General features: G+C 37.0%; 1 protein-coding gene across 10 annotated transcripts in view; it reads right to left on the bottom strand.

Annotated features, from left to right (window-relative positions):
• The window catches only part of NLGN1 (neuroligin 1), an 827,042-nt gene that overhangs the window by 662,938 nt on the left and 151,572 nt on the right, over positions 1 to 12,532 (bottom strand). For 5 of the 10 annotated variants that reach the window (XM_019463206.2, XM_019463204.2, XM_019463202.2 and 2 more), the window contains exon 1: positions 10,211 to 10,876. The exons of 3 other annotated variants lie outside the window; for them this stretch is intronic. The gene's annotated coding sequence lies outside the window, so the exon portion shown is untranslated. Of the gene's footprint in view, positions 1 to 10,210; positions 10,878 to 12,532 lie in introns of those variants that run through there. 2 more of the 10 variants (XM_019463201.2, XM_019463205.2) reach the window with 2 other exon arrangements.

Consider the following 12,532-nt stretch of genomic DNA (forward strand, 5'->3'; position numbering starts at 1 on the left):
ATATTATAAATCACCAATTACTCACCAAGCCTTGTCCAAACCATTTACATGTTTCATGTCATTTAGTCCTCACAACCAATTTATAAGCCAAGTACTGGTATTAGAGATGAGGAAAATGAGGATTTGTGTACTTAGGTAACTTTCTTAAGGCAAGGGTAGGAAAAGGCAGACCCAAGAAACAAGCTTGGGACTTCCTAACTCCACAGAATATGCCCTGAACTTTTATGATACATGACATTTTGCTTTGTTCTCCAATGAGACCAACTCCATCAAGTCATATGTTCAGTTTGAGCATTTGAAGAAAGTGAAACACACCAGACACTAATAGGAGGAAAATAAAAAGGCTCTTGATCAGCTTGCCAGGGTTAATTAATAGGCATAGTTTAGAGCAGTTCCAAGCACTGTGATATTGAGACTTCTTCCAGAAACATTCCATAATATAGACTAGAGAGTAATGAAAAAAGTTAGGACTGGCGATAAGCAAGTCAAGAATGTTAGAATTTCAAGAAGCAAAGATTATGAGAAATGGTAATTCCAGTGTTGAATAAACTATATCTAGGTAGAAAGGTAAGCAGTACCTGAAGGGTACAAGGAGAAAAAGTAAGAAATAATTAGAACCAAGGATTATTATGAAAGGTCTACTCTGAGATGGGAATATCAAAATTTGAGATTTTGATCATGCGGAATTTCAAGAGATGCCATGGTCCATATTGTGGCCATACTACCATGGAGCTATTGAGAACTAATGCGGTAACAAGTATATTCTGCCATTACCATCATTAATTAATAACTTGATTAATGGCTTGCTCCAACTGAGCATAGACTGGGGCCAGTGAGCTAACAGCATCATCTCATTTAATTGTCTCTAACTACGATGAAGTAGAGATAGTTACCATCTCCTTGTAACTGATAATTAAATGGAAAATCAGGAACACAAAGCCACTGAAACATTTTTCAATAAAACAAGACCACAGTTTTATTAATATACTGAGTTCTAATAAATAAAAGGAGATAAGGCTGAAGAATTAATACACTCTAAAGATAAGCCCTGCTCCCTTCTCAATTTTTTCCAGAGCCTCTTTTTCAGAGAAAAGGGTAGGCAGCCTTCAATAATTTTCAGTTATATACCATCCCCCTCTCTTCTGAAGAAAATGTAAGCAGTTCTATGTTTTCTTTCTCCTTGAGCTACTTCCACTCTAAATGAAGCTCTCCAGTGATGTGAGAAAATATCAGAAAGAAACAATTATTAAGAAGAAAAAGCAAACTAAAATTTGACAGTAATAAAAGAACAAATTTTACGACCAAAATATTTTAAAGATTAGCAAGGAAAAAATCATGAATATGTTGCCAAGGTTACACCGGGTAACAAAGTATCTTTGCAAAAAAAACAAGACTACTGGAAGGCAGCGCACAGCATGGGGAGCAGGATCCAGTGAATTGGGTCCAACAGTTCACCAACATCTTTCTGTCTAGGAAGTACTCACTTGAGCAGTGTTTGCCTGAAGGAACCCCAGCTAGCATCCTCCAAAGCCTGGCTCAAATATCATTACTTCCTTCCCAGATCCTTCCAGCCACAAAAATACTCTTTTCCCTCAACTCTCAAAGCACTTGTTACCTTTCTTGTAACTGAATCTGTAGTACATTCTATTACAGTGATTTATAAACAAAGCTTCCCTCTTCATCCTCTTATATTGTTTAGTGTCAGCCATTGGTGAAGCCCACATGAGCAAAATAGGCATAGTGTTAACTTAATTCTCATGGAGACTAAAATTCCATGGGAAAGACACACTTTATGTAAATCAATCACACAGACAACTATTTAGTCATAAATGCTTTGCCAAGAAGGATAATGCAGGGTGCTCTGAGGGAAGACTTAATCAGTCTGGAGTGGGATGGATGATCTTCCTGAAGAAGAGATCTATACAGTGGGTTTTGAAGGATGAGTAGAAGTTGGCAGGTGAAGATCAGGGGACAGACAGGCAAGAGAAAGCCCAAATGCTGTGAAGCCTGGGGCTTTTCAAGAACAAAGAGGTAAGTGTAATTTGAGAACAGAGTAGGGCATGGGGCTGGAGAGGAGCGGACAATTCAAGAAAGTCTAAGCCATTTTAGGAATTTAAGATCTTATCCCAAGTATGATGAGAAGAATTACAATCACAATAATGACATAATTAGGGTGGCCATAGTCTTTGAGAGAAACCCATTCATTTATTATATTATTTGCCATCAATTAACCCTACCCTCAGATTTTATCCATCAGTGATGTCTGACCTCTGTGAAGGCATTACTTTAGAGTTACAGCAAGAGAGGGTAATACAGAGAAGAGGTAGAAACAAATTAGAGTAAAACAAAAATTCCTCATCATGCAGGAATATGCATGGATGACCCATGTAGACTAGTAGCTAATTCCACTGCTGTTTGGCAAAAAACGGGATTCTGAAAGGCCATAGCTTTTCTGACAACACAAAGAAAAAGAGACCAAAATGACAGCACTTCCTTCTGTATTCATATCTAAATATTTCTACTATGGCCATCATTACAACTAACAGCTAACTATTAGAGAGTTTCTTGTTTGTTTTGTTTTGGAGAGATGGCTAAAACAGGCTGTTTAACATTTAATTGTATATAATAAGCTTTGCTTTCTGTTTACTCTGAATCTACTTTCAGATAAGATCTCCAAATATTAATTGTTAAATTTAATATCTAAATTAGTAATCTCAACTTCTGAATGAACAAGAAGGTGAAGAAGGTGAGAGGGACAGGAATTCATAAGAGAGGATGCTGAGGAAAAAAAAAGCATGGGTAGGTAACACTTTTAATGTATATGTAAAACACTGCAGGACATATTTTTAAAACCAATTGGTGACCCTGTGATCCCCCAAAAGAAAATGAATAATCAATCACTCAAGAGCTCAGAGAGCCAGCAAGGTAGGGCTGATTACTTCCCTTGATATTAAGTTGATGCTTTTGTCTGAAAGGGGCCACTTTTGGGTCACAAGTCGTTGCTTCCAGATGCAACTTAATTACGGCTGCCGGTATCTTTATAGAGAAGATAGCACAACCTAAGAGCACTGCTACATTCTCAATTCACTGTTTAAGCTTATTTTTGTTTCTAGTGAGCTGCTGTGCCTGGGAAGAGTGGAGAATTGCCATTCCTGGTGCCCTGCTTAATTAAAGTCCTCTTTAAAAAATCCCTTGTTGCCAGAGAATAGCTACAACTTTGGCAGAAGCAGTGCTAAGTTTCTCAGTATGGACTTGTGCCAGGTTGTGTCAATCTTGACCCCTTGGAGGATGATTAGCAGAGAGGGGGTAGTTAAACCTTTGTGCCCATTCAGTCCCAGGCTTCTGCTGGAATTGGCAAACACTATAGTGACTATTGTTTAAGGAGTAACTGTCTAGTAGGAACTGGACTAACACCACCAACTCTTTTCACGTAAGGCACCAAACAACAATAATGGCTTCCTGCCACTCCTGACCTGGCTTAGAGCTCAACCAGTACCCCAAAGGGGAAAGCATATTACACTTGCAGTCATCTTCAGATATTCACATCTTTTATTTTCCCTTCATATTACAGTTCTATTAGTACTGACAGTAACAAAATTAAAAACAATGCTCTATTCATGGGCCATTTCTGTAACAGAACATCAATAAATAGATATTTGCAAGAATTTAACATATACATGGAACATAAGTTGCTAAATGAATCCATCATTTAAATGATTTCACCAATTAAATGATTTCACCAACTTTAATAAAATTGAATGGGGGGGGCTAGAATTATGAAGTGTTAAAAAATGAAAAAAAAGTGTTTAAGATTATAACCAAAACACCAAACTTTACTGTATTTTAGATCTTATTGTCTATGGTCTAAGTGTTTATAAGTGTTTGACTAATTTTTAGTCCTTCTGAAGTTCCTTGAGAGACCACATTTTCTTCATGGCAGAAAATAACTCTAATGTATTGTGGTAAATTACAACCAGAAATAATCCTATTATACTTGTAAGTCTTAATAATTTATCAAAATTAAAAACTGTAAAAAATCATTACAAAGTTTCAATTATTATTTTTCTTTGATTAAAATTCACTCCTTTTAAATATATTCCTTTCTACCTTTGGGATTTGCATATAACTTCAAAATATCTGTCAATTCAAATAACAGCTGATTTATGTTAAGGAAAAAATGGCAAAAATGAAGAGACCATGTATTAAGCAAGAGGTTACATATTTAGTTGTCAACATTCAAGACTAGAACCCAGTGTCCTTATTCACTTAACAAATATTTATTGGTCACCAATAATGTGCCAGGTACAGCTTTGAAACACCAGACAAAAATCCTTGCCATCATAGAAGTTATACAGTTACTACTATATTATTTCAGTGTGCAATATATTTTGCCTTTGTATATTCAATAACTCCTCAGAAGTTATTACTTGAAGACCACAGCTCTAAATAATGAGAACTTTTGGTATCAGCTTCACAGCAACATACATATTTAGAACACTTGGCATTGTTAAAGAGGTAATGAAACTAGTGACTTTTTTACCCATAAGAAAGAGGATAGATAACACTGTCACTTGTGTGTAAAGTTTTAGACAGCTAAGTAATATAGATTTAAATTAAAAATGACAGATGCACTGACTTGAAACATGATGGTTACTGAAGTGAACCTTTATTCCTTGTAGTGTTATGGTTAACTATTAAATGGCTCAAGTACTATTTTTAGGTGTGGGAATATTGTGACAACAGTTGGTCAATGTCATATGCTACAATCATTATTTTCTTGGTTAATTCTATCATAAGAGGAATGGTTATCAGGGAACCTGGGTGGCTCAGTCAGTTAAGCGGTCTGACTCTTGATTTGGGCCCAGCTCATGATCTCACGGTTGTGAGATCAAGCCCTGAGTCTGATTCCATGCTGCTTAGGATTCTCTTTCTGCCCCTCCTCTGCTTGCACATTCGCGCATGCACTCTCCCTCTCTCTTAAAAATAAATAAACATTAAAAAAAAAAAAAGAGGATTGGTTATCTTATAGGAAAAATTTATACTAGTGACAAACCCAAGTTAGTTTTTATCAAATCAATATTCATTGATTTCACGAGGGACCTTGTTGAACTTCCAAGCAAAGTGGGTATACCATATTACAGTATGAAAGTATTCACCATAACTCTTTTCTTTTAAAGTCAGCAGGAATTTTCAATTCACTTTAAAATGTTACAATTAGGGGCGCCTGGGTGGCTCAGTCGGTTAAGCGTCCGACTTCAGCTCAGGTCATGATCTTGCGGTCCGTGAGTTCAAGCCCCGCATCGGGCTCTGTGCTGACCGCTCAGAGCCTGGAGCCTGTTTCGGATTGTGTGTCTCCCTCTCTCTCTGACCCTCCCCCGTTCATGCTCTGTCTCTCTCTGTCTCAAAAATAAATAAATGTTAAAAAAATAAAAATAAAAAATAAAATAAAATGTTACAATTAATCTCTTTTCTCCTAAAAGGCAGCATTCACTGGGTGTGTTAAGGGAGGATAAAACTCCTATTACATTAAGTGATACCAAAGACCTATACAAAAGAATATTAGTATATCAGGTGTTTCAAAAAGGGAAGTTGTTGAGGAACACATACAAGACCTTCATATCATTTCCTGACATCTTCTCTCTTTCCAGAGTATAACTGTGTTATTTAGATATAGGCAAAATGTAAGAAAACCATATTCTAAGAAGATATTTGCCCAATATTCCATCTGCTTCCCAACTGCTGCCCTATCTGTCCCCACTGGCATTACCAAATAAACAAATATGGAAGGAAACAAATACGTAGGTCTACTTATTTTCTAAATTATGCCAAAAATTAAACAGAATTATAGGTGCAGGTAAATCGATAAACAAGCAGTTCTCTTACTGAAGCACCACTTACAGCACACCCAAAGGGATGGTATGGGCTTCATCAGGTACCTCTAATTGCAGGCATATGTGGTGTTAGAGAAGAAGACTACAGAAAAAGAAAAGGTTACTGTGTGGCTCAACTCAAGAGAACTAGTATTATGTTTGAAAAGTGTGGCTGGCTACATAGTTAAAATACTAAACTAAAATGCTACAGAAACCAGAGAAAAGGGAAATCACTGTGAAAAAAATATATATTCTTCCATTTCATACATCAAATCCAAGCTCATGAACTTAAAGGCAGGTCCTAAGATGTCAACTGTACTAAGTAGCTCTAGTCTCAGGCTGGACCCTTTATTTCCGGTGATGTTATCACTGTGGTTTCTGATTTTACATCTGTAGCAGTAACTTAACTTGCTTTTGTTCCAAAATGAATTTCATGCTCAACTTGTTTTTCTTAATTAAACTTCCTTTAGCAGTCCCTAGTATGTGTATTATTAAAACTCATTAGTCCCATTCACGCTTGCCTGTCATTTTTTGGCTACACATTCATATATTGAAGTGTTCTGTTGCTATATATAGGAAGAAAATTAAATAATAAATATGGGGACTTGAACGTTTTATGAGTGTCAGGATGAGAGACTGCCTGCAAGGCCCATAAGGTTTCACACAAAAGAAGCATTACTGCTAAAGCTAACATGCTGACATGTCTCTGATCTATAAAGTCTGCAGTAATGGCAGCAGTAAAGCATTTTGCCATTGACTAGAATTTCTCTTACATGCAATGGAAATAGGCACAGAAGAGATTGTACTGACTGTTATAAAACGAATTCATATAAAATCCCCCAAAAGTTTAATGTCTAATAATTTCAAACGCCTGAAGTGATTTACTAGTTTTCTCTAACTTCAGTTAAGCTTAGAGTTGGCAGTCTTTCTCTTTCGTGTAGGTTTACTACCAAATAGGTGGGGTTTTTTTTGGGGGGGGGGGTATTTTAAAGGCAGAAATAATTCATATCCTTTTATAACAACATAGACATATTCTATATTGTTAATGTGATTCCATTAAAAACAAAGCCAAAACAAATTTGTTACTGTTAAGGAATCACTCTTCTTAGAAACAGTTGAGAATGTAGCTACCCCACAAGATTAACAGGTTAGCTACCTCAAAATATTTTCAGTTACCTTTTAAAAAGTATTAAGAAGGACACTCTAGATTCATCATGAATATTCGCTATTTTATTTTTTAAAAATTTTCTGGGCTTTGCAAATTTGAGACATTAAAACATTGAAATTTAAAATGAACTGAAACTTTTGTTGTGTTTTTACATTTCTTGAGAAAGCCAGAGATGGAATATTTGCATCTTTGGATGTCATATGTTAAATTTCAACAAATCATTAAAGAAGTATTTCCCTTTTCATTTTACTTTCAATTAAGAGTGTATAGCAATTTTCTTCTCAAAAATCGATTAATATAGAATAGCATTTAACTGTATTTAATCATCTCAAAATCACAGATGGAAGCTGCAGTAAATATCTTAACTCCCACTGAATGTAAGGTCAATTAGAACAACACATGGGAGGCTTTTGAGGGACAGGTGAAGCTGTCCAGTGAATGCAGCATCAGTTTTTCCACAGTCATAAGCTTTGGGCAACCCAGTGCTATTTCTTATCACATATATCAGGCTCTGTGCTTCCAATTTTTTGGAAGGCTTCCATCCCTTCATCCCAAACTGCCACAGTTTGTGTTATTCTTCAGCAAAATTGGAACAGCTGATCAAGACCACCATGTTCTTTTTAACAATCACAACCCAAGATATGTGTTTGGATAAGGTAGAGCAAAATGTAATTAATTTTCTAAGTGAATGCTTGGGTTTTTCAATTGTTCTTACAGTGATCTACTCTATTAGTAGAGAGTATTTCTGTAACTGGATACCTTGCTCTTATTTTTTGGCTACAGTTTTAAAAAATTTTGTTGTATGCAATTTTATTTTTATTTCCATCACTGTTGACCTTCCAAAGTGGACCCACTACCTGCAAAGGTACTGAAGTTTGGTGCAGGCACTGCTTGTAGAAACCAAAGAGTAGGCCAAAGTTTCCCCTTTTTCTTTTTCACTGATGAAAGGGAATAAAACAAGAGAGTAGAGGGTATTGATTACTCTTGACAGAGAAAAACATTGTCCAGCCATGACAAAGGCACTTTAGGTTGAGTCTTCTGCTTCAGCACCATGGTACGTGCCATGACCACCAGTTCAATGGTTGTGAAATACACAAATTAACTTCTAAAAGAACCTATTTCTCACGTTTCATATTCTCCATCTACCTTTATATCAACATTACATTCTCTACTAGACTGAAAAAGAAAAATTCCAGTTCATCACCCTTTAGCATTCATTATTTATTTACTATCATCATTTATTATGTTATTTACTGGCTGTCTTTTTTATTAATTTAAACTTTGAAAAAATATGTTAACTATTATTGGACTGTGTGGCTACGATCAGTGGCTAGAATGTACCAATACACAGAACATCCATTCTTCTAGCTCACTCTGCACATGAACCACGTGACTGAGAGCTGCGTAAAAGCAAGGCAAATCTAGCCTCTCAGATATCTCCTTAAAACTAACAGTTGGGCTTATAAAAGATTTTATTGCTATTTTTGTCACCTTTAGGCAAGCTTACACAAAATCTGCATAAATAGGAAATATTTAACTTTACCACCATAGAATCCATGGGGGACAAAGTTTTATATTTTGCTATTTCATCTTAAAAAAGAAAAAGGGAATGGCATTGTGCTTGTTTCAGAACTTAGATTTAAGAAACACATAGACACACATAAAACCAGGAACAAAGTTTGGCAAGACTCCTCGTTTAATACCAGAATGTCTGATGTATTTGGGATTCCTGAAATAAGTAGTGGGATGATGAGTGCTTCAGATGACAGTGAAGAGTTGCCTTTCATGAGTTCACACATAATGGAGAGGCTTCAGTGCTAAAGCCATAAAGGTATCCACATTCATATCATAACCTGTAAACAGAAACCCCTGAAAAAATATTTGGTGCTTTTCTTTAAAGATAAAAGTGTACAAAAAAATTATTTTATATTTTAACAATTACCTATCTTCATTTTATTCTAATGTATTTGGATATCTGAAGGTTTAAAATTTAGTGAATTGGCCTTAAATAGGAAGAACCAACTAAAATTATAGTGCTGAGATGTCAGAAGGTACAAAGGGCTGGGGGATATTCATTAACCTGTTTAACATATCTATATCTATCTATCTATCTATATTTAAATGAATTACTTCTTTATATGTTATTGTTCTGAACCTATGTGTGTTCCATATTCAGAATAATATGCTTTACTGGATTCCAAAGCAACTTTTAGTTTCCGAAGTCAATTAATATTCACTCATTTGAGTGATTAATTTTAATTATATCTGCTGAAATTGATTTTCCTTCTGCAAATAATGATGATCTTTTCTTGAGAGCTAAAAAAATAAATTAAGATAATAAAAAGGGGGAAAAATCCTTGTATGTATTCAGCTGCAAGAAAATGTCTGGGAACGCGCGCGCACCGCTCAGTTGGAAAGAAAAGCCAGTGAGTGGCGAAGCAGCCAGGGCAGGGATGCATCAGAAATGCAGCCGGCTGCCTGGCGCACTCGCCAGTCGGGGCCCTCGGCATAAAGGCTGCAACGCCTTCCTGGACTCTTCCAACTCCAAGAAAGTTACCTCGGACTGTATTATGCAAAGTCGTGCAAGTGAATTACAAGACAACATGTGAGGCCAGTCACCCACCTCTGTGTCTACAGGATGCAGTGACCCTGTAACCCTTTAGCGTTCGGCTGAGAGAACGGGAAGGTGGGAGGGGAAAGGGAAAGAGGGAGGGAGGGAGGGAGAAGAAGATAATAGGAGAAGGGCCAATTCCCCCTGCAAAATTCCCCTAGAAGCCAAGCCAGCCGCCGAAGCCAAGGCTGAGGCAGCAGCGATTTCTACTTGGGTTTTCCTCCTGCACAAGCAGGTTTTCCAAGGCATCACTGCTACCTCTCTTTAAAGTATCACTAGGAGGAAAGCCCTGGATCCAAGAGGGATCTCCTAACTGAGAGGTTTTCAACGCAAAGTTGAGAGCTTGGGGGTTGTTTGGCTTCCCCTCCGACGCCACAAAATAAGGTTTTTAAGCTCGATCTGGGTAGCTCCCTAGCGATCCACCCCGAGATGCGCGACGTGGCTTTATTGCATACCCGCTTCTCTCCCCATTTCACTGGCACCGCGTCCGCAGCACCTACCGCGCAGCGGCACACAAACCCAGGCAGACAGCCCCCTCCCAACAAAGACCCCCAAACTTACCCTCAGTAAGATAAATCCACAGAGGGAGCCCCCTCAACCTTCCCTAGTCCCCTTCCAATCATTCAAGGAGACAGTTTCTACAACACTTCGCCGTCAAATTTAAGCTGAATTGGTCAAAGTATTTATCAGCTTCTAGACGCTTTTTTTTTTTTTTTTTTTGAATCTTGAGCACCGGTAATTCTTGTTTCAGAATTCAAGATGCTTCCTTTATTTATCTTTCTTCTTTAAGCAGCCGCAACCCCAGTTTCGCGCCCCCCCCCTTTTTTTTATTCACCCACGGACACTTCCAAAACGTGTCGATTGATCCTTTTTTCTCTCCAGATGAAACCACGATCCAGAATCCTCGGGACCCAAAGCCACCTCCATGTAATTCCGACCATCAGGCAAGAAATACAAATGATCAAACAACGTTACTTCTTTCGGCTGCAATCAGATAATCCTACTAATCCAATAGATTTATCTCGATTGGAAATTGACCTCAAAAATGAATCCCTGGCGCTGATGTCCAGTAGAGCGATTTCGTAGCCCTGTTCGGGTGACCGAAGGAACTATGGTTTCTTTCCTTCTTCTTCTTTTTAAAAAATCTTTTTGAATTCTGGGTGCACTGCTCGCAAAAAATGCCGAGGACCCTGGTTTTCCCCTAATATAGGTTTCTACTCCAAATCGGTGCAGGATGAAAAATGGTACAAAGATACCCCTAGTGGCTCGAAGTGATATTGCAGGGAATCTCACTTTTTTTTTTTTTTTTAATCCCTTCTCCTCACCTTCCCCCCCCCACCATCCCCCGCCCCCCACTAGATAACTGGCTGCTGTAGTAGTTAAATAAGAAGAAGGTGAACCGAGATTAACATGAATAGTATATGACTACTTGAAACGTCGTCTGATCTCTCTTCTTTGTTTTACTTTAAAGACCGAATCTTCTGTGTGTCTATCTCCCCAGTATTGCATCTTTTTTTCAACAGAATTTTCCCCAATGGCATTTAGTAGCTAAAATGCCAGTTTGGAGCAGCTAGTGATTTCAAAGCAAATGTATTTGTTTCCTGAATAACTACAGATACCCAAAGAAACCTCAGTCTTCCTGAGATGCTGCTCTTTGGAAAAAACCTTAATGTTTTGTTTTCTTTAAAAGAATATGATTATGGATACATATTTTTTAGACAAGCTCTTCTCATTTTGGACTTTTGATATTCATTCAGCAGAGCAGATGATGGATGCTGTAAGCCTATGGTCAAAGAGCAAGACCTAAGGGTCATCATATACCACTTCTCAATGTTTATCTGAACCCCGTGCAATTCAATGATCTCAAGATCACTACTAACATTTTTGACAGGTTTTAGAGAAAAAACTGATGCAATCAATGTCAAGACTCCATTTTGGTAAGCAATACTTCACAAACTTCACTGTGCCTACCAAAGACCCAGGAATCTTTTCAAAATGAGGATTCTGTTTTGGTAGCATCAGAGAAGGAATGAGATTCTGCATTTCTAACAAGCCCTCTCACTACACGCTGATTATCAAGGATTAGTAAACTTCGGAAGTTTAATTCACTTTCATGAGTGGGCGCAATGGCTGCAAGGACTCCACCATCTTCATTCTTAACTAACTAAATAATCAAGTCTTTTTAGCATATGAGCTATTAAGGAGTCAAGAGATCTTCTATTACTGGTTTTATTATTAATTGGCTATGTGACCTTGAGCAGTCACTTTTTGGCCCATGGCTAACTTATCTATTAAAATTAAAGAGTAAACCAAAATAAATGAACAAACATATCTGTTACTAGATGGGACACTCAATATTGTAAATTAATTTATAAAATTAATGTAATTATTATTAAAAGCCCACTATAATTTTTCATGGAACTTGAAAAGTGAATCTTAAAATGTGTTTGCAGGGTTAAAGGATCAAACTTGTCAATACGATTTTATATACAATACAATACAATATAGTACAAAACAATTAAGAACAAGGTATGGATAATTTCCATATAAACTTTTATGACTTAATATAAAATGCCAGTAATTGAGACAATGTAGCTTTGGTTCAGGAATAGAAATTAGTCCAGTGGAAGAGAACAGAGGGCTCAGAAACAAATCCCTGAATTTATGGAAACTTGATAAATAACAGGTGGCGTTAGAGAATAGCGAAGGAAAATGAATTATTCAGACAATAGATTAGGCAAATGAAAAAATTATAATGCTAGCTTTCAAATTCACACCTAAATATGCATTTAAGGTAGGATAAAGGCTAAAGATACAGAGCAAAACTTAAAACCTTTTAAAGAGAAATAACTTTGTGATTTTGAGTAGACAAGAAGTGTTTAT

Source organism: Panthera pardus, unplaced genomic scaffold (genome assembly GCF_024362965.1).
Source record: "Panthera pardus isolate Hobbes unplaced genomic scaffold, ASM2436296v1 HiC_scaffold_16, whole genome shotgun sequence".
Lineage (NCBI taxonomy): Eukaryota > Metazoa > Chordata > Mammalia > Carnivora > Felidae > Panthera > Panthera pardus.